This window comes from Gorilla gorilla, chromosome 8 (genome assembly GCF_029281585.2).
Source record: "Gorilla gorilla gorilla isolate KB3781 chromosome 8, NHGRI_mGorGor1-v2.1_pri, whole genome shotgun sequence".
Classification (NCBI taxonomy): domain Eukaryota; kingdom Metazoa; phylum Chordata; class Mammalia; order Primates; family Hominidae; genus Gorilla; species Gorilla gorilla.
The window spans coordinates 59180969-59203892 of record NC_073232.2 but is presented as its reverse complement, the minus strand read 5'-3'; the positions used below and the strand labels follow the sequence as shown (position 1 = coordinate 59203892).

The window sequence follows — 22924 nt, the reverse complement described above, 5'->3', positions numbered from 1 at the left end:
AACCTCATCTCTACTAAAACTACAAAAATTAGCCAGGTGTGGTGGTGGGCACCTGCAGTCCCAGCTACTTGGGAGGCTGAGGCAGGAGAATCAGTTGAACCCAGGAGGCGAAGGTTGCAGTGAACCAAGACCGTGCCATTGCACTCTAGCCTGAGCAACAAGAGTGAAACTCCGTCCCAATCAATCAGTCAGTAAAAATAAATAAATAAAGGTGTAATACATTTGGGCAAACACAAAGTGAAGCGATTAGCACAAAAGCAGTTTTTTGTCACTTTAATATGTAAATTCTTTGTTTTAGACAGTATAATTCATAATATTCTGAAGTCTCTATTTTTAGTATGGAAAATGATACACAATTAATTCTTCTGGTTAAAAGTGCATTTAATTATTTCTAATAGTATTATTTCTCAATTAAATCAAAGTAATTATTGATTGGTCTGTTGGAAATGACCAAGCAAGCAAACATTCTGGATGGGTCTACAACTATGTAATAATCCCATTCATCAAAATTATTAACATCATTTTTCCCTACAGAAATGTTCTCAGTGGAGTAAAAGTGTTATTTATTCTTAAGAACTATTCTCTTAACAAGAGTGTAGTGACAACTGGTATTTAAATAACATCAAAATACGTGAATAATAACAGATAAATTACTCAGCCATAATGTTTTTGTTTCTTCTAAGAGTAGCTCCTATTGAAATAATCATCACTCAGATAAAAATTATGTAATCTGGAAAAGATGTTAAAAAAGAGACCAACAATATGAAGGAACTGGAGAGAAACTTAAAGCAGGCAGAAACTGGAGGGAGATGGAGCCTTAAGAAAGGAACTGGACCAGTTTATACTTGTGGTTGTAACATTTTGCCTAAAAACACTTGGCAGGCTAGGAGGTGAGAGACAGTGAGTAGTGGTGTATTCAAACAAAAAGTTATAGTCTTTCTAAACTTAAGAATCAGAGAATAGATTTTAGCACTTGCTTGGCTGGAAAGTGATAGAGGATATAAGATTTGTGGTTACAAGCTTTTTCGCCTGAAAGAACATACCTAGCTTTGGGAGTTGTGGGAGTGAGGAAGGCCACTGTACCACGAATATAGAATAATAAGTAAATGTTCATGATTATCAATATTATTAATATTACATTATTGGTTCCATTTATCTATCATGAAATGTCAGCCAGGCACTGATAGACATTTAAAAGACATAAGTTATATACATAAATATTTTTAATGTCGTAGGGCAGAATATAATGTTAATTTTTATTTTTGAACATAATACAAAACAGAGATACAGAAAATTACAAAAAACAAATGTATAGCTTAATGATTATTAAAATGTGTAGTCATTCTTGTAGCCACCACCCAGTAGAAACAGAACTCCACCAGACACCAACGAAACTTCAAGTAGCTACATCCCAAGTACAAGCCCTGCCTCCTTCCATAAATAACCATCATCTGACTTTCAAAGTCACCACTACCTTGTATTTATTTCATAGTTTATTATCTTTTAAGCCCCTTTATTTTATACATCTCCCCTCAACCATTATTTTCCCTTATATTTTATCTGTTAAAGAACCCAGGGCATTTGATCTATATAAATTTACAGAAAAACAGCTTTTGTGTTCTCTGCAAATTGGGAGCTAAAAGCATAAATGTGGCCAGACTATTGCATTCTTTTATCAAGATAAATCTAATGTCTGCTCTTTTTTTGTTGTTAGCTGTTGTTGAAGTGTCATACCTACATCCATTATTTCATATGGATTTTCAGAATAGTGATATTCTAAGTCTTTCAGAGATAAACAATATTGGAGTTCAGTTGAATAGTAGGAACAAATTTTATTCAGTAATATGTTATTGCAGTAGAGAAAAGAGTCCAGCATGACCTGAATTCAACTTTGATTTTTATACATGTGACTGGGCATTTTAAAGATAGAATGAAGGAATAAGGAGGTGGGAGAAAGAGAAGAAGTGCTCAATAGAGTCAGGAATGTTAAGCACTGTTAAAAACCAAAGCAGGAAGTGGGCATTGATCTATGTGAAATTCATCTGGATTTGCTAACTGGCACTTATTGATGTTAGGTTTCTACCACCTTAAACCCCAGAGCCTGGGAACCAGGGGCCCAATCTTCAGGTACTAATTGGAATAAACTTTATTTTTTTTTTCCCAGCCTTTGAGGAAGACTAGGGTCATCCTAGAGTTGTGGCCATGAGCTCTTAGAGACTATGTTCGTGTTTTCTTCTAGTCTTTATAGGCCAAGACTGAAGTTTAGTCAAGAAATGGCTCAGAGGAGCCTGGCTCGAGTCAGGTCAAGGAGAAACTCTTTGCTATCTCTTTTTACTTATTAGTAAATGTAAAGGAACAATTCTGCTAATCTGCTATTTGATTATCCAGTGGTACCAAATTCATATAAAAAGGAAAGAGCTTTATCTTTCAGGTACAGGTTTTCTAGATAAAGAATTGTTCTTAATTATCTTTGAAATTATAATAATCCCCTTCATCTGAGATTTCACTTTCTGCTGTCTCAGTTACCTGGTCAACCGTGTCTGAAAATATTAAATGCAAAATTCCAGAAATAAACAATTCATAAGTTTTAAATTATGTGTTGTTCTGAGTAGTGGAATGAAATCTAGCACCATCCTACTCAGGCCCACTGAGATGCAAATCATCTCTTCAGCCAGCATATCTAGGCTGTATATGCTACTACTCCTTTAGTTACATAGTAACCCTCTTACTTATCAGGTAAGCTGTTGTGGTATCACAGTGCTTGTGTTCATGTAGCTTTTATTTTGCTCAATAATGGCCCCAAAGTGCAAGAGTAATGTTGGCATACGGCTGTGACTGTCCTGTTTTATTGTTGTTATTGTTTGTCTTTATGCCTAATTTATGCATTAAGTTTTATCACAAGTATTTGGGCATATGCAAAAGGAGTATATATGAGGTTTGATACTATCCACAATTTCAGGCATCTTGGAACATGTCCTTTGCAAGTAAGAAATGACTACTGTCATTTAAAAAATATATTATTGTGAATTCACTCATTTAAACCTATTTGGTGGGTTTCAATAAATTTTTATCATCATCCTTTTTGAATATTAAATTGTTCCAATTTTTTCCAATAGGTTATTCTTAGAGTTTAAATTATTTGTGTAAATTGATATATGGATTATATACATAAAGATTAAAAGTGGTATTTGGGTTTTGTTTTTTAAAAATAGCCAGGTTGTTCTGTACCCAAACAAAAAACTTTTAAATCATTAAGATACCCTGTTAACTCTTTATACTGTGTGTGTTTGTACATGTGTGTGCATATATGTCTTTGTGTATGCATATTTGTTTATGAGTATATGTGCACATGCATATGTGTTCCTGTATTTGTGTTTGGAGAAACTGTGGTCTCTCTTTCCAGAATTGTCTGCCACTGACCTCAGTGTGGCTTTATTATATTTCTTTCCTTTGAATGTTTTAAATATTCATTCCAAGATCTTCTGACCTGAACCTCTGCTACCAAGAAAGTTAATGATAATTTAATTTTCTTCCCCTTGTAAATAACTAGCTGGTTTTTTATATTTGGCTAGTCATCTAGAAAAATAATTGAAACTCCAATAGCTTATATTACAGTGAGTATTGGCTTTCTGTTTTGATATTTTCAAGTACTGTATATGATATGATCATTCTACATGTAGTTTCATATCATTCTATATATAGTTTTATATACTGTTAGGAAGCTTTTAAGTTTTTGTTTAGTTATAGTTTGTTCTATTTTGTGAAATTGCTTTTCTGTTTCAGAGACTCCTATTATCCATATATTGGGTATCTTTTCTCCAATCTAATTTTTATCACTTTCTTTTAAATGTGTTTTAACAAAATTTTTTTATTTTATTTTGCTTTCGGTCTACTTTATAACCTTCTGTTTTTCTTAAGGCATTAGCTGTTGTTTATTCACTCAAGTGTTTCTTGTGTTTTAGAGTTTGTTTATGAAATGATGTATTTTTCTCTTCTAATTATTTCCCGAGCTATATCACTTCAGATGTGTGTGTCTTCTAATTTTGATATATGTTAGCTTCTATGTGTTACCTTTATTTTCAATGTGTCTTTAGTTTGTTTTGAAATAAAAATTATAGTTTTGAGGTTTGCTCTGATCATGTCTTTTCTGCCATGCTTTTTTTTTCATATTATTTTTTCTTGTAATGATCTGGTATTGTATTTGACTTTTGTGCTGCTTAATTTTTTGTAATGAATTTTCCTGAATGTTTAGAAGAATATGTGATTTAGAGTAACTTTCCTATTAGAGCTAGATCCCTCTTCCATTGTTTTATTGTAAAATAAAACAAATAAACAAACAAACAAAACAATGGTATCTTGTTTTTGAGATTTCCTGACTCTGTCCTATTTCCCTGCTTTTATTTGCAACTTCTGTTTCCACAATCTTTCCCCCCTATACACTCAATTTTGATTCCATTCTTGACAATTTCTCTTCAGTTTTGACCCTAAACTGGAAGGGAACTTTAGTAGGTAAGTTTAGAGAGTTAACAAGTGAGAACTACTCTGGCCTTCAGTATTACCATGTGTCTTGTTGGAATCATTTGTTATCAGAGATGACAAATATTTTCATCTCTCTAGTTTCAGCTGATTTTTTCAGGTTGGCCCATCCAACCTTCTAGTGATTGCCTTATTGGTAATTTGGAATCATCCACATCTCAGGAACCCCAGATTCCCTGCTGTTTCCTCTTATTTATCTTGAGCAGACTCAGGTACCAGCCTGTTTGTTGCCCTTTGTATTTTATATTTTTATTTGTGTGTTGGAAATAGTAGAGATATCTGGACACCTTGCTCTGTTGTAGATGTCTCTATTTGGTTTTCATTCTGATATTTAAATGTCCTCTCTGTCTTCATAGAGGTATTCAAATGAGATGTAAAATCTATACTGAGACTGCCATCTTTCCCTCTAGAAAGTGTGTTAGTACTAACCAACAAATGCCTGGCCTAGTGCTTGGCTTATAAAGACTTAATAAAATATTTATTGACTCCACAATGAAATCACTGTATAAATTCATTCATATACAAATAACTTTCTAAGTATTTGGTTACAAAACAACTTTCTCCTTTATGTTACTTGAATAGGAGACAGTGAGTCTCACCCTGTCATCAGTTTGATTTATTGTAGGATGACTATGCAGTTTGTCTTAAAAAACAAATGCACTTGAGTGTGAACTAGACTCAAGTATTCACATGTAACAACTGTACTGGGGTAACAGGTGAAAATAAACAAACAAGGACATATGGTCCCCCTATTTATACTTAAGTATTTTTGCTTAACCTGTTCAAAGAAGATCACATATACTCCCCAAAAGCACAACAGTCACCTCTCCAAATGTGAAGGTTTCTTATCTCACAATTAAAATTCCTTAAAATACATTAATTAATTTGGAAGCACAGGGAACAATAAATTCCCAAGTGTGGTGATAAGATAGACTAGTAGGAATAAATTATATTATGTTTTAAGATTTACGTTTAATTTCAAATTTTGTCAAATAGCACATGTGGAACAATACTATCTAAAATAAATATATCAAAATAAGAATAAGAAATAGGTCCTATGAATAATGTCTATTGACCTGTTCCCGAGACACGCTTAGGCAAGGTAGAATAAGAAGACTGGCAAAGACCAACTATGTATGTAGAATATAACCGAAAAACTAATTGTGCTGCATCATCTATTTTACTGACAAGGAAATACCTAGTGGAGGTGTAGTACTAATATCAAAAGTCAATCCATTAGAATAAATATTTTAGAAATCATCAATCCAAGCAAAAATATACAGTTCCAAAGTATCAATGTGGTGCCTGGACTGTCTACCATCTCATATGAACATTTATGTTCATAAGTAAATGTTCATAACATAAATAATATTTATGTTATTTTAACGTGTTTCTGTGCTTTTTAGCTCATAAAATAGCGGCTATTATATGTTTAATTTTATCTCTAAGAAAATATTTAATACTTAGTAATAATGAATTTCTTTACCAAAAACTCAACGAAGAATACTTCTAAAAATACAAATTTTAAAAATCAGCCTTCAGCAACTATAATTTAAATTCACCTGAATAATTTAATAGTGAAAATCCTACCTATATTAAATACTAAGATCCCAAGAGTTAATTTGTAGCAAGAACCTTATAGAAAAAACATTTATTCTTGAATTTAGTCTTAAGCAAATGAAAATAATGAACATGTACAGTATTTTCTGTTCTATATTTATTTTTTCTTGTAGTTAAAATATACACAAATACTAAAACAGTAGGCATTGCTCCTTATTTTAAAGTTTTATCTTGGATTATGTAGATACTTTTTCATGATATTATTTTTAAATTTAGACCACCTATGTATCCTTCCAGGGCATATTTTATGGACAATAACTTGACTATATTATTTTTCTTATACAGAAAGAAAAATAATATGCCTTACTGGTATAATTATGTCAATATTATCATGATAACAAATAATTTGGAAAAAGTATATATATCTCTCTTTATATATATATAGAGAGAGAGAGATTCCAGGACTCTGTAACTTTCTCCTTTTGTTTTTTCTTTTGACAAATGGAGGCACATTCAATCTAACTTTCTTCTTCAAGAAACTATGCTGTACAGTATGCTTCAATACCTTAGCTTTGCTCTTTGAAGCATCTTTCACGTTAGTAGGCCACAAATCAGTGTTTTGCATTTCATTTATCCCTACTGGCATAGTGAAGTGCTCCCAAATGGGCTCCTCAATCTTAATCAGAATGTTTCGGAGCTCAGCCAGAATCACCAACATGAAGCCCTTTGGCCATAAGGGGCTGTGATGACCACTCATCCTCCTTTTCACTCAGGACTGTGAAATGGATAGGTTGTCCAAAAACAGAGTTTGCCATCATATCTGCATCATTTTAAAGTGATATATATCTATTGCTATAATGTGTGTGTATATGGCAGGGGACTTCTCCTACTCAGTGTATGACCTTTTAATTATTGCAGAAAAATATTTGACAGATACACTCCCAACTGTTGGCCAGGTGGCTTAATTATACTAAATTAGCTTTATTCTTAGATTTTGTTTATTCATGACATTTGAATATTGTGGTGGAAGAACGCTTCCTGTAATCAAAAACATATTTTACTTTGTTCTGTGAAGCCTACAAAGGACAGAGGAAGCAGTAGAATTCTCCTTTTACAGTGTAGGAATTCACAACAAAATTTAGATTAGCTCATCCAAGTACAATGAGATCTTTGATATAACAAGAATTTTCCTATTGTCTATGAATAACATCTGATAATAAAAAGCCAAAATCAACAATGACAGTAGACTTATTCTCTACCATACCTATCAACACAAATACACAAACTCAGACATGCACACACATGCACACACAGTCTCATATACTGTCATATACTCTGGCATAATTATGTCAATACTATCATGATAACAAATAATATGTTATTTAATTATATATATATAATTATATATAACAATTTATATATATATCTAAATCATTCATATATATTATATATATTATATTATATATATATTATATATATATATATTCATATATTCATATTATATTCATATATATTATATATATAATATATATATATATATTACATATATATATATAATATACAGAAAAAGAGATATTCCAGGACTCTGTAATTTTCTCCTTTTGTACCATTTGGCTTACAAAAACTTAGTAAAATATTTATTGAATCCACAACATAATTGATGTATACATTAATTCATATACAAATAATTGTCTAATAATTAAAAGCAAACTGTCTCCTAACAGCACATCTCTGTTAGTTATATACTGCTGTTTTCAAAAGTTCCACAGAACTTAGAGCTGTAAAACAAACATTTACTTTCTCATAGTTTCTTTGGATCAGGAATCTGGAAATGTATGGATCTTCTTCCTTAGGATTTCTCACATGCTTAAATTGAGGTGGTGGCTGCACGATAGTGACTCCAAAGCTTATCTGGGAAAGGATTCATTTCCAAGCTCAAATGGTCATTGGCAGTATTTAATTTATTACTGGCTGTTGGACTGAGGTCCTCAGTTCTTAGCTGGCTCTTGGATAAAGGCTGACCAAAATTCTTTGCCAGAGAGTTTTCTCCAACATGACAGCTTGTATCAAGTCATGAAGGCAAACGAGTTTGCTAGCAATATGAGATGATACGCCTTTGTAACCTAATCATAGAAGTGATATTGCATCAACCTTTCCATGTTCTATGGTTAAAGAAATCCGCTAGGTTCAGCCCAACCTCAAAGGGTGGGGAGTTACACAAGGGTGTGACTATCTGGAGGTAGAGATCATAGGGGTGGTTTTATTTTTAATTTTTAAGGCAATAGAGTTTTATTAGACCCTCTTTTGGAATTAAAAAGTAAAATATTAGCCTCCCACATTTTTGAGCATTAAAATTTAGACCACTGTCTCAGCCTGAGTAGTGTCATTACTTAGATACAGTGAATACAGAAACCCCAAGGGGCTGAAACTCATAAGACCATTATGAGTTTCACTAATAGGTTTCCACTACTAGGCTGTGTGACCGTGAACAAATTGTTCTGTATATGACTCAATTTCCTCATGAAGAAAGAAAGAAAGAAAGAAAGAAAGAAAGAAAGAAAGAAAGAAAGAAAGAAAGAAAGAAAGAATTGGCCTTGACCTTCCCCAGGTACTAGTATGTGGAGATAGAACATGCACCCAGAAAGACTGTGAAACATCAGAGAGTGATATGACCCATGGCTGTGACTCAGGTAAAGGGGAAGATAGCAAGAATAGAATAGAAAGCTGGCTATAAAAATGGTAGAACCGAACATGGACTGATTTCTTTTTTTTCCTTTTTTTTTTTTTTTTTTTTTTTAAGGTAAGCTTCCCAGTGACAACACCATGGCCCAGGAAAAAATATTCAGTAAGAACCAGGGACCTTTCAAAAAGATGCCAAGACAATTCCACAGGGAAACAGCAATCTTTTCAGTAATCAGCAGTGGAACAAATAGATATACACAAGGAAAAGAATGAAGTTGGACTCCTACTTTACAAAATATATACAAATTAACTCAAAATGGATCAAAGACCATGGTGAGAACCAAAACTATAAAAATTCATAGAAGAAAACATAGACATTAATCTTCTTGACATTGGATTAGGCAATGGTTTCCTAGACAGGGCACCAAAACCACAAGTGACAAGAAAAAATAATAGGTATCTTGGCCATCAACAAAATTAAAAAGTTTTATACTTCAAAGGACACCCTCAAGGAAGTAAAGACAACCCACAGAAAGGTGAAAATGTTTACAAATCATGTATCTGAGAAAAGCATCTAGAATATACAAATGGTCCATACAACTCAATAATAAAAGGACAATTTATCCCCAGTAATCTAGTGGTTAGGAAAATAGAAAACTTGAAATAAAATACAAGCCAATTAAAAATGGGCAAGCAATTTGAACAGACATTTGCCCAAAGAAGATCTATATATGTACAGAGTTATAAATAATAGAGAGATCTTTATATATATATATAAACCATTAGACACATGAAAAGATGGTCAACATCAGTAGCGATCAGTGTCATGAAAATATAAACCACAATGAGATACCACTTCATATCCACTAAGATGTCATAATCAAAAAGACAGAAAATAGCAAGCATTGATGAGGATGTAGAGAAATTGAAACCCTCATACACTGCTAGTGGGCATGTTAAATGACACAGTTACTGTAGAAAAAGTTGCTGTTGATGTAGAGAAATTGAAACCCTCATCTACTGCTAGTGGGAATGTAAAATGGCATAGTTGCTGTGGAAAAGGGCCTGGCAGTTCCCCAAAAAGTTAAACACAGAGTTGCTATATGACCTAGCAATTTCATGCCTATGTATTAAGTTGGTGCAAAAGTAATTGTGGTTTCTACCATTAAAAGTAATGGCAAAACCACAATTGCTTTTGCACCAACTAATATATTCCCCAAAGAAATGAAAAAATACATTCACACAAAACTTGTACAAATTCATAGCATCATTATTCATAATAGCCAGAAAGTAGAAACACCCCAAATGTTAATCAACTGATGAAAGGATTAAAAAATGGGGTGTATCCATCCATACAATGAAATATTGCTCAGCAATAAAAATGAATGAAGAACCATGCTTAACTCGGATGACCCTATAAAACATTATGCTTAGTGAAAGAAGCCAGTCACAAAAGACTGTGTTACTGTATTATTTCATATATATGAAAAGTCCAGAAGAGGTCAATCTTATATAGAAAGTAGATTCATGATTGCCTACAACTAGGGGAGTTGGGGATGGGGGAAGTAGGGGAATGATAACTAAAGAGTCCGAAGTTTCTTTTGGGATGATGGCACTGATCTAAAATTGATTGTAATTCTGTGAATTGATTGTGGTTCTATGAATTTACTGAAAATCATAGAATTGAACACTAGAAATGAGTTAACTATACAGTATATTAATTATATCTCAATAATAGGGGAGGTTTTAGAGATCTGTTTTTCACACTGATTAAAGGGAAGTACTTGCTAAGAGCTGGACAAGTCAGTTCTGTAATCATTGGCTCATTACCCATTTTGACTAATTGAATTTTCAGAAGCAGATACTGAGATGGAGTATAGGAAGTAAAATGTTCGTTAAAGGGATCCATCAGACTGGAGCTAAAGATCTGTGACTATGGAATATAAAATTAAATTTTGATTGTATTCTATTATATCTGGTCCTTTCATATGGAGTAAGACTTTTGATGTGGTCACCTGAAGTGCATAGATATCTAATAGTGAAATACAAGTGTGTTTTGTTTCTTAAATTTCTGACAAAAGGTTCAGCTTCAACATAAAAGTTCCAGAACCAATTGAAATTAAATATAGGTAAAGAAATAGCTGTTTTCCTTCACTTCTTCATAAGTATCTTCATTAGTTCATCATCAGTATCTCTCCCCTTGTCTAATTGGAATATTATTTTTAATTTTAATAGTCTTTTATGAAACTCAGTATTGTTGTCTCAGATATAGGAGTTATAATCCTGGCACATGCTAGTATTATGAGAAAAATTAAATGAAACAATATATGCAGAATGTCTGGGTCAGAGCAGGTGCTCTTATTAATACAGGAAGGATAGAGACAGATACCTCAGCGATTTGTTGAGGTTCAATGCCAGTTTAGGGATAATCTGAAAAACACTTTTTAGTCTGTTTCAGTATACAGAGGCAGGAAAACAGTCACATACAGAATATACTTGGAAAAATTGCCAAGTCTCTGAGTTAGGTAGAGAAAGAACTTCCTAGATTGTTTTTAATGCTACAATGCAGGAAGCAGACTAGCTTATAAACATATTATTGAATAAAGAAAATATATCTCCTTTAGATACAAAAAATCTTTTATCCTTTTAAGACCCAATAATAACATAGGCTTCAGTAATGTAAACTGTGTTATATTTTGCAATATCTAAGCTACATTTCTCTATAATCATATCTTTATTACATTTTGTCTGAAACTGCATGCCAAATTCTTTAAACTTAAAGCAGCATGTGAAATACAGCATTCGCCTAGTACTATTTTTTTTCTCCAGAGATAAGTATAAAATGATATGTGATGGTCTATTTTATGCTTATTCTATTATAAAAAGCACTAAAATAAGAAAGTGGAAAACAAGAAAGCAATATCTGATCACTTTGCCCTGGCATGCCCACCACCTTATGGTATTAATAAAACTGAAAATCCCCAAAAGTTGTACCGGTTTTTGTTTTTATGTTTACCTTAAAAAAAACTATGAAACTGAACTCTACTTCTAACAGAGTAGTCCTAAATATGAGGGAAATTTTTTAATATGTCAAATTGTCCTACTGATATTTATACTTAGAAAATATGCAATGTAGAATAAAGAGAATTAATGCTATTCTTTGCTCTTCATTGCCTTCTGCTTAAGTGCGTACCATTACGAGACATTTTAACACAATTATTCACAATGAAATGTGATGATTGCCATTCAAAATTATAACCAAATTGACACCATTAAAATTAACCAAATGAGCCTGCTACCTGTCCATCTGTTGGTAAAAGTAAAGGGAATTGACAACTACTACACACTGTGCTTGACGCTGCAGGGGAAGCAAAGATGAGGTTTTATAACTTCACCTCACATCACCTCATCCATTCATGAAGACTGGAGAAGAATTTAATACTGGAATATCGTACAGCATAAGATAATTGCCATTGAAGAAGTTTATAGAAATGACACTTGGAATTCCAAAAGAGCAAAACAATCCATTGTAAGAATAAGAAAGTTATTGTGGAGAGAATAGGATTTTGACTGGACTTGGAATGAGTGGGGAAAGTTTTAGTTTCTGGGGAAAAGATGATAGGCAGTTTAACAGAAAAGGAGTAAGCAAAAGCATGGAGTGCGTGTTGTGATTTGCTTAGGAACTAGCATGCATCTTATAGAGCAGAACCATAGGAAACAAGACCAGATATGGGTGTGGGAAGGCAAGATAATTGGTTTCAAGTATCTTTCTCAAAGTAGTGGGAAATCAGAATAAATAATTCAAACTTAATTCACAAAAACAAGAGAGGCTTTTAAAGTTTTGTTAATGGGGGAATGATGATTGTGGTAACCAGTCTCCAAGATAGCCCACAATGATTCTAGCTTACTGGTATACATACAATTTTATGGTACCCTCCCCAACCTCATAGTGTACTACAATTTTGTCTTTGTAACTAACTGAATATGGCAGAAGTGATATATACCCCTTCCAAGATTAGATTATAAAACATACTATGATTTCAATCTTGCTCTCTCTCTTTCATTTTTTTATCTCCCTCGCTCATCCCTCACACTTGGGAAGCCATGTCATAAACCCTGTGGAGAGGCACACATGATAAAGAACAGAAGCCTCCTGCCAACAGCCATGCAGCTAAGATTGAAAGCACATCTTCTAGCTGCAATCAAGTCTCAGACACTATAGCCCACTTAACACCTTGAGTGCAACCGCATGAGAGACCCTGAACTATAACCGCCCTGCAAAATTTCTCCCAGATTGCTGACTCTCAGAAACTATGTGAACAATAAATGTTTGTTGTTTTTAGGGTGACAAATTTGAACACTATTTGTTATGCAACAATAAATAACTACCACAAAGATGGATGGATTTAACACTATTAAGTTATTCATGTGACAGTAGGATTCTGGGTAGATTAAGAGAGAAAGCCACAATAAATGAGAAGACCAATTTTAGTAATGTACTATGTACTTTTTATACATTTCCTCATTTAGTGACCCAGGTTACGTTTTAAGAGATATGCTATTTCTATTTTATTTTATTTCGTACTATTACATTTTTTTAACTTTTATTTTGGGTTCAGCGGTACATGTGCAGGTTTGTTACCTGGGTAAACTACATGTCATGAGGGTTTGATGTAGAGATTATTTCATCACCCAGGGAATAAGGATAGTACCTGATACATAGTTTTTCAATCCTCACCCTCCTCCCATCCTCCACCTTCAAGTAGTCACTGGTGTCTTTTGTTTCTTCTTTGTGTTCATATGTACTCAGTGTTTAGTTGCCACTTATAAGGGAGGATATGTGATGATTAGTTTTCTGTTCCTGTGTCAGTTTGCTTTGAATAGTGGCCTCCAGCTCCATCCATGTTGCTGCAGAGAACATGATCTCATCCCATTACTGGGTATATACCCACAGGATTATAAAACATGCTGCTATAAAGACACACGCACACGTATGTTTATTGCAGCACTATTCACAATAGCAAAGACTTGGAACCAACCCAAATGTCCAACAATGATAGACTGGATTAAGAAAATGTGGCACATATACACCATGGAATACTGTGCAGCCATAAAACCTGATGAGTTCATGTCCTTTGCAGGGACATGGATGAAGCTGGAAACCATCATTCTCAGCAAACTATCGCAAGGACAAAAAACCAAACACCGCATGTTCTCACTCATAGGTGGGAGTTGAACAATGAGAACACATGGACACAGGAAGGGGAACATCACACACTGGGTCCTGTTGTGGGGTGGGGGGAGGGGGGAGGGATAGCATTAGGAGATATACCTAATGTTAAATGATGAGTTATTGGGTGCAGCACACCAACATGGCACATGTATACATATGTAACTAACCTGCACGTTGTGCACATGTACCCTAAAATTTAAAGTATAATAAAAAAAAGAACATGATCTCATTCTTTTTTATGGCTGTGCAGTATTACATGGTGTGTATGTACCACATTTTCTTTATCCAGTCTACCATTGATGGGCATTTAAGTTGATTCCATATCTTTGCTATTGTGAATACAACTGCAATAAACATACACATGCATGTGTCTTTAAAGTAGAATGATTTATATTCCTTGGGGTATATTCTTCATAATGGGATTGTTGGCTCGAAAGGTAATCCTGTTTTAAGTTCTGTGAGAAATTGCCAAACTGTTTTCCACAATGGCTGAATTAATTTACATTCCCACAAGCAGTGTATATGCATGCATTCCCTTTTCTCTGCAACCTCGCCAGCATCTGTTATTTTTTTAGTTTTTATTAATAGCCATTCTGACTGATGTGAGGTGGTATCTCATCATGGTTTTGATTTGCATTTTTCTAATGATTAGTGATAGTGAGAATTTTTCATATGCTTGTTGACCACGTGTATGTCTTCTTTTGAAAACTGATTATGGGATTTCTGGGTTGAATGGTAATTCTGTTTTAAATTCCTTGAGAAATTGCCATACTGCTTTCCACAATGGCTGAACTAATTTACATTCCCAGAATGTCCTATTTCCAGAATGGTATTTCCTAGGTTATCTTCCAGGGATTTTATAGTTTTAGGTTTTATATACCTCTTGCATTGATTTTGGTATATAGTGAAAGGATGGGGTTCCATTTCAATTTTCTGCATATGGCTAGCCAGTTATCCCAGAACCATTTATTGAATAGGGAGTACTTTCCCCATTGCTTGTTTTGTCCACATTGTCAAAGATCAGGATGGTTGTAGGTGTGTGACATCATTTCTGGGCTCTCTATTCTGTACCATTGGTCTATGTATCTGCTTTTGTACCACTACCATGCTGTTTTGGTTACTATAGCTTTATAGTACAGTTTGAAGTCAGGTAATGTGATGCTTCCAGTGTTGTTCTTTTTCCTTAGGGTTGCCTTTGCTATTTGAGTTCACTTTTGGTTTCATATAAATTTTAAAATGGACTTTTCTAGTTATGTGAATAATGCTGTTAGTTTAATAGGAATCACATTAAATCTGTAAACTGCTTTAGTAAGTATGGCCATTTTAACAATATTGATTCTTTCTATCCATGATCATACGATGTTTTCCTATTTGTTTGTGTCATCTCTGACCTCTTTGAGTAATGTTCTTTAATTCTCATTGTAGAGCTATTTCACCTCCCTTGTTAGCTATATTGATAGGTATTTTATTCTTTTTGTGGCTATTGTTAATGGGATTACATTACTGATTGGCTCTCAGCTTGATGTTGTTATACAGGAATGTACTGATTTTTGTATATTGATATCGTATTCTGAAACTTTGGTGAAGTTTTCTATCAGATCAGGGATGTTTTGGGCAGACACTATGAAGTTTTCTAAGTATAGAATCATATTTTCTGCAGGGCTGCATGTTCTAACTCTGGGGAGGTGGTATTGGTCCCCTGGCTTTGTTCTCTGGCCCCTCATGGTTGGGAACCTTTCTAACTCTGTGGAGCTGGTATTGGTCCCCAAGCTTGGTTCTCTGACCCCTCAAGGTTGGGAACCTGCTGTGCTGGCAGGATCTAGGTGTTCCAAGACTGTTGGCCACAGCACTACAATGGGTTGTAAAAGCCAAAACACTTCACTGGGCAGTGGCAGTGAGATCCATGTTTGTTTGCTTACATCAACAACAGTGGCAGCGTGGTGGGGTGTACACTCATCGGCTAGGGTAGGGCACTGGTGGGTCAGGGGCTGCCAGCCTCTTTGTGGGCATTGACAGGAGCAGTGACAGTGCTGGAGCGGGGAGGGGGCTGGGGCCACTGGGGCTCATGTGCACATTTGCACCTGCAGCTTTATTTTATATTTCTGTCTTATAAAAACTTAAATCACTAAGCCACTTGCCCAAGGTCACATAGCTACTAATTAATGAGTCAAAATTTAAAACTTTACCTGTTTATATAAATAAAAGTTGGTTAAATGAATGAATAACTACACGGGTAGGCATTTTATGAGTTGTTTAATTTCCTTGTAATACTTTCTCTTGCCTTAAAGAAAATTTGGAAAAATTCAAAATTAATCTTAAGAACTTTCTTGTTTTTGGATTTTTCCCATAAATAAAATCAAAGAAAAGTTCCCACAGAAATATATAATTTTTCATGCTTCACTGATATAGATATAGTTAAAAATTTCATAGTACAAGTATTTGTAAACTCTATGTTTAAACTACCCTGTCTGGACTATTATGTATGAGTGATTTCTGGGAAGTGCTTGCTTCTTACCTCTTGAGGTTTCAAGCCATAATACCCACTAAAAAACAAGGTTTAAACTCCGGAACTTGGATTCACTTCAATATAGTTAAAATATCCTAGCCATGAGATCCAAGCAAGGGTGGAATAATCACTCGAATGGAGGAAAAGAAAAAAGAGAAAAAAGCAACAGCAGCAAACAATGGTAACATCAATAAAACTCAATATATAGCATAAACATGCAGCTAAAAAATACTAAGATAAACCATAATGCTTTAGTGTAATACAACAACCGATTTTTTTAAAGGTGTATTTTAAGAGGCAATATAGCTTCATGATTCAGAGCACAGATGCCGTAACAAACCTGCCCCTTGTGGACACATGACCTTGGGCAGTTACTTATCCTACATGCAACATATTGAAATGGGGGTGATAATTATTCTTAATGCATAGCGTTGTTAAGAAAATTAAATGTCAAAATATGCATAGTGTTTTAAAGAGTGGCTAGCATAAACTATTAAAAACATATTTATCATCACTAGTATTATTTTGTTTAACTTCAAAGTCACCAGATCCTAATAGGAATGTAAAAAATATGCAGAATTGTAGCACGAAGGGGAGAAGGGAGGCAGCATTTTTCAGGGGAGCTCTGTTGGTTTTGCCTCAAGGAACATAAGTGCAAATGATGCTTGAGGGACATACAAATTTGTATGATAATAAATTTCCTCCAAAGAAGAAAATCGCAAGTCTACCAGTTAGATTTTATAAATGCCCATCAATGATAATCAGTATATCAGTATAACTCCAAGAAACAAGATGAGAGCAATTGTCCCTTAAATTTCACACTGTAGGTACCTTACTTGGTTTACCCTACTTCTGGCCTTTTGATATAAAGATGCAAAGAAAACACATAGTGGATCTCTGGGGATTCCCAACTGTTAAAACATCCTCCTGTTCTCTAAAGGAGCTGTGAAAACAAATCCTTGTGAATAATTTAATGCTGTGGTGTTTTCTGTATATTTTAAGGTTTATTTCAGGAATTTGTGGAAATTGAAAAAATGACAGTTGGTACATGCTGCTTGCATTATATTTTAAGAAATCTTCCCTGCTTTTGCTATATTTGCTAGACATAGTGGTTCTAAATATCACTGCCTGGACAAAGTGTTGAACTGCAGAGGTAACACACATGAGAATAATACTCCTACTCTAGACAGACTTCTCCCATTCTCCTATATTTTTTCATTAGTGATTTCCTTCAAATTATTACTGATCAGTAATCTTGACTGGGAGGTATATATTTATCTTTATAAAATGTCATAAATTATTGGAGAGGAAATTCTATTTTATTTGATACAAATAGTATTTTGTTCCATAGTTAAAACCAAATATATTGTGCTATTTCAACATTTTTATTAGGAAATCACCTTTTGAAGAACTGTTCTATCTAAAGGGACATAAAAAACTCAATGTTGCTTCACATGATAACTGTAAAACCAAAGAGCAGGTAAAAGAGGTAGGCAAACCTTGAAGAAATATAAGGAGACACTTTCTAAAATTGGAGTTGTTAAGGAGTAAGAGTAAAATTAGTTACCTTTTGCCAAACACATGCAATGCACCAAATACTGTGTTAAGAGCTTTGTTATCTTATTCCAACAGTTCAGAAACCTACATCATATGTATTAATAGTATTTTTCTCTTACAAGTGGAAAAAAGTTAAGGCTTAAAGTAAATTATGTTTCTCCAAAGCCTTATTCTTTACATACTATATGCAGGATGCTACCAAAGCCACTGGGACAACGCAAAACTTTATCTCCTAGAGCTTAGAAATAATGTATTAGACATATGGGGGTGAGAGGTGGGGAGGTCACTGACAACTGAAAAGAAAATTGATGACAAGAAAGTGGAGCTTTGTAAGATCAGTATGAAGAAATAATGGAAAGAAATAAATCTTGGGCTGAAGCTGGGCATTCCCAAGGCAGATGAATGATGAAGAAGGAATTTAAAAATTAAAAAAAGAACGTCTATTATATTTTGATTTCTACAACAAAACTGTTAATAGCAAGCATTGATTCAAAGACTGTGCACATGGCACCACACTAAGTATTTTGCATGCATTATTTCAGAAACATCATACCCTGTTGGTAGGTACTATTATTATTCTCACTTTGCCAGTGAAAAAACTAAGGTTTTTTATACAAGCTACACATCCAGTCTATACAGTTATTAAGTGATGAATTCTAGGTCAAAGCCAGGTCTATTCATTTACAGAGCTTATCTATGCAGTCAATTATCCAGCTATATTCTATTATTTTATATTCTTGCATTATTTTGATTCTCACAAAAACCTTATGAGATACACATTGATGAATGCAAAAACTAAGACTCAGAAAGGTTAAGGAACAACCCTAGGTCACATGCCTAGTATTCGAACCCAAATTTGATTATATTGATGGTCAAAGGTAAATGAAACATGCACTAAAAATTAAGTACTTTTAAAGCAAACAATTTCCTAAAGAAAAGTGCCTAATCTTTGTTCTTTGGTGAAAGAATATTGTCAGTTTTAAATCACATAAAATACTTTTTTGGGATGCTTCCAATACTGAACAGTTGTTTGTTTCTCACTAAGATCATTTGATATTTATCATCTGAGAACTTATTGATGAGTTCAATGAGAACATCATTTATGAAATGAGATAATTAGTGAACATTTAGTTGTTTTTATTCCAAAAAAAAATAATTAAAAGACTTACACAGCAAATTATAGTGTGTTTCTCAAATTGATTTCATATTAATTGTATTAATGATTTCCATCTGAGAGCCTGCCACAGACTATCAACTCTGCATGGGCTTATCCTACTTATTTCATATTGATTATTGTAATAAATATATCATTCCATTGCAAGAGCTAGCATCAGTGCTAATCAGAATGTCACCGAGAATAAAAATAGGAAATGAAGAGATTATACTTGAGCAAAATGACATGATTCATCTGATATCATAAGAATCAATGAATAGTAGTAGAAGACAGATAACACCCTTTGTTACTGTTGTTGGCAAGGATTTTTCTTGTGTTCATCAAACAAATTTTTTTTCTTTTCTTTTTTTGGAAAATGGAAGAATCGGAGAATTTTGTGCAGCACACTCTGCTGCGGCTGACAAATGGATCGAGAATTAGCTTCCTATACCAGGATGATAATTGGCTTAGAACTTCTCTATTAATAGCAGTAAGTCTGGCCAGAGATTGATGTAGACGCTTCACCCAACATTTCCTTTACTTCTGTTTCTCTTATAGGTGTAGGGCTTTTTTCCTTTCCTTGTTTTTGTGGTTAAATTAAAATATCAAGTTGTATATTTCAAAATGAGGATATATTATATATAACTTTAAAGTTCTTTTAAACAATTTTAAAAAAGGTTTAAAACAGAAATTAAGAGAAAGGGATTTTCTTTATAAATTAATATTACCATATACCAAATGTATATGAGAAATGGCAGTGCATCCAAGTTGTCATTTTCTGTCCTACAACTGTGGCAGACATGTAATGGATTTTTGTACTCATTTTCTTTTGAGGCTGGGCAAGGTAGTCACTCCCAAATTACTAACACTGGCTTGGTAAATGGATCTCATTTACCATCCCTGTTCAAAGCGGTGCTGCTGTATTCCAAACACATACTTGTCCTGACATAATTACATAGCAAAATTTTGGGTTGTGAAATCTTAAGGTGAAAAACAGATTACCAGTGAAATTTGAAAATAATATAGAATCATTAACTTTTTTTTTTTCTTTGACTGAGTCTCGCTCTGTAGCCCAGATTGGAGTGCAGTGGTGTGATCTCGGCTCACTGCAACCTCTGCCTCCTGGGTTCAAGAGAGAATTACTAATTTCTTATATCAACTCAGAAGGTTTTCTTTTCTACATGTTAAACTAAACAAGTCTTATGACCCTTCCTATTGCTGAAACATAGATTCAAAGACAGAAACAAGAAACCAAACAAAAGAGAAACCTAGGTAGCTGCAGCAAACATTTTGCATGGGTACTCCATATATTACAGGCATTCAATGGCTTACTATCAACTATTTGTGCTGCTGAGGAATGAGAGTATATTTGAAAACAATATCTTCCAAAGAAGTCAATTATCAAATGCTTAATATTAAAAGTAAGAAAATGTATAAAATGTAAGGCTCTGTAATAACTACCTGAAGCAGAAATGGACTTACAGATACACAAGGCAACAAACTATACTGTGGTAGAGTAGTTGAGGAAAATCAAGTGTAGCAGCAACAAAAACAGGCACCAATATCAGAAATGCCAATTTAAAAAATAATTATTATTTATAAATAAAGAGGTAAAAATGTATATACTTCTCTTTTCAAGAGTAAATTTAGCCTTTTTAGCAACTATTATTATTTTTCCTTCCTTTATAACTTTCTGAGTTATAAAAGACCATGAAATGTCATGGCCTCTACCTGATTGTTACAATCAGATTCTGCAGTTCAGGCTGAGCAAGTACAACAAGTCAACAATTCCTCAAGAACAATGATTCTTTGAATACCGTTGTCTTACACAAATGCCAGTAAAGGTAGAATTGGTATAAGAAGCTGGTGGGAACTAAATTAGATAGAGAAATATGAAATGAGAATGAGTCTTGAAACCTGAAATCTGAGCAAATACAAAAAAAAAATGAGGTCTTTCTACAATTCCTAGTAATAGAAAGTCCTTTGATTTCTTTCTTGTCATTTTAATTTAGAAAATATAACACTTGCAGTTATTGGTACTGACTCAGGAAAAACACTAAAATGATTTGAAACCTAGCTTCTCTTAAAAGTTCTATGATTTTAGATGAATTATTCAAATTTTCTGATTTTTAATTTATTTATTTTTAGTGTGAGAAATAATAGTGCTTAACTCATAAGGTTGTTATAAGGGTTAAATGAGGTTAATATGGCACATGCTGAGCAAAATATCTGGCATGTAATAAATGCTCAATAAATGTTAGCTGATACAGATGTTAATACTTCTGTGCACAACTTCTCCTCATTCTGTCTGATCCTACATCCTCTCCCTCCTCATCCTCTTAGCTCTTGGAGTCCTGAATCTCTCCTGTAATTATAATACATTTTCAATCTCTTCTTCAGTCCTCGGTTTTCTGTGGTGACTCAGGCTCCCTTTGACATCTGTTTGTTTTGTGCCTTGTTCCATATTCAATCTCTCCTAGTTGCATACTGTTCCCAGATTGTCAACTACCCACATAGCTCCACTCCCTCCCTAGCAGGAAGCCTATGCCTTCTCTTTCCCCACCTTGTGTGTGTATGGACATGGCCCTGATCCATGTCCATAGAACCTGGAACACAGATTATTTCATAGATGGAACCACCATGACGACAGAGGCTACTTATAGTATAACAACTTAGTTAAAAAAGAAAAAAATAATAATATACTGAACTATGTTATAATAGCAACTGCAGCAATAAAATTTAAACCTGAAAGTAGCGAATGTTAATTTATCTCTTGCTTGGATTTCATGACTATCTTGGGATGGCAGAGGGCTCTGCTTGATATTGTTCTAATCAAGGATTAGATTAGGGTGTCAGAAGGCCATGCTTTGTATTGTTCTAATCAAGGATCCAGGCTGATAAAGCATTCCTATTTGGAACTTTAATTGTTGCCATGTTTAGTAAAGGAGCTGCAGACCGGTGCTGTTCCTATTCAGCCAACTGGACCCCTTCCTTAACACCTTTTACAAAAATCAACTCAAGATGGATCAAAGACTTAAACGTAAGTCCTAGGACCATAAAAATCCTAGAAGAAAACCTGGGCAATACCATTCAGGACATAGGCATGGTCAAAGACTTCATGTCTAAAACACCAAAAGCAATGGCAACGAAAGTCAAAATTGACAAATGGGATCTAATTAAGCTAAAGAGCCTCTGCATAGCACAAGAAACTATTATCAGAGAGAACAGGCAACCTACAGAATGGGAGAAAAATTTTGCAATCTATCCATCTGACAAAGGGCTAATATCCAGAATCTACAAAGAACTTAAAGAAATTTACAAGCAATAATCAAACAACCCCATCAAAAAATGGGCAAAGGATATGAACAGACACTTCTCAAAAGCAGACATTTATGTAGCCAACTGACATGTGAAAAAATGTTCACCATCACTTGTCATTAGAGAAATGCAAATCCAAAACCACAATGAGATACCATCTCACACCAGTTAGAATGGCGATCATTATAAAGTTAGGAAAAAACAGATGCTGTTGTGGAAAAATAGAAACGCTTTTACACTGTTGGTGGGAGTGTAAATTAGTTTAACCATTGTGATAGACAGTGTGGTGGTTCCTCAAGGATCTATAATTGGAAATACCATTTGACCCAGCAATCCCATTACTGGACATATACCCAAAGGATTATAAACCATTCTACTA

The 22924-nt window shown here is 34.0% G+C and overlaps 1 long non-coding RNA gene across 5 annotated transcripts in view; it reads left to right on the top strand.

Moving 5' to 3' along the window:
• Nucleotides 1–22924, top strand: part of LOC129525161 (uncharacterized) — a 314405-nt gene that overhangs the window by 102602 nt on the left and 188879 nt on the right. For 2 of the 5 annotated variants that reach the window (XR_008669270.2, XR_010135208.1), the window contains one exon: nucleotides 8897–11934. The exons of 2 other annotated variants lie outside the window; for them this stretch is intronic. This is a non-coding gene — a long non-coding RNA (uncharacterized lncRNA). Of the gene's footprint in view, nucleotides 1–8896; nucleotides 11935–12880; nucleotides 13991–22924 lie in introns of those variants that run through there. One more of the 5 variants, XR_010135210.1, reaches the window with a different exon arrangement.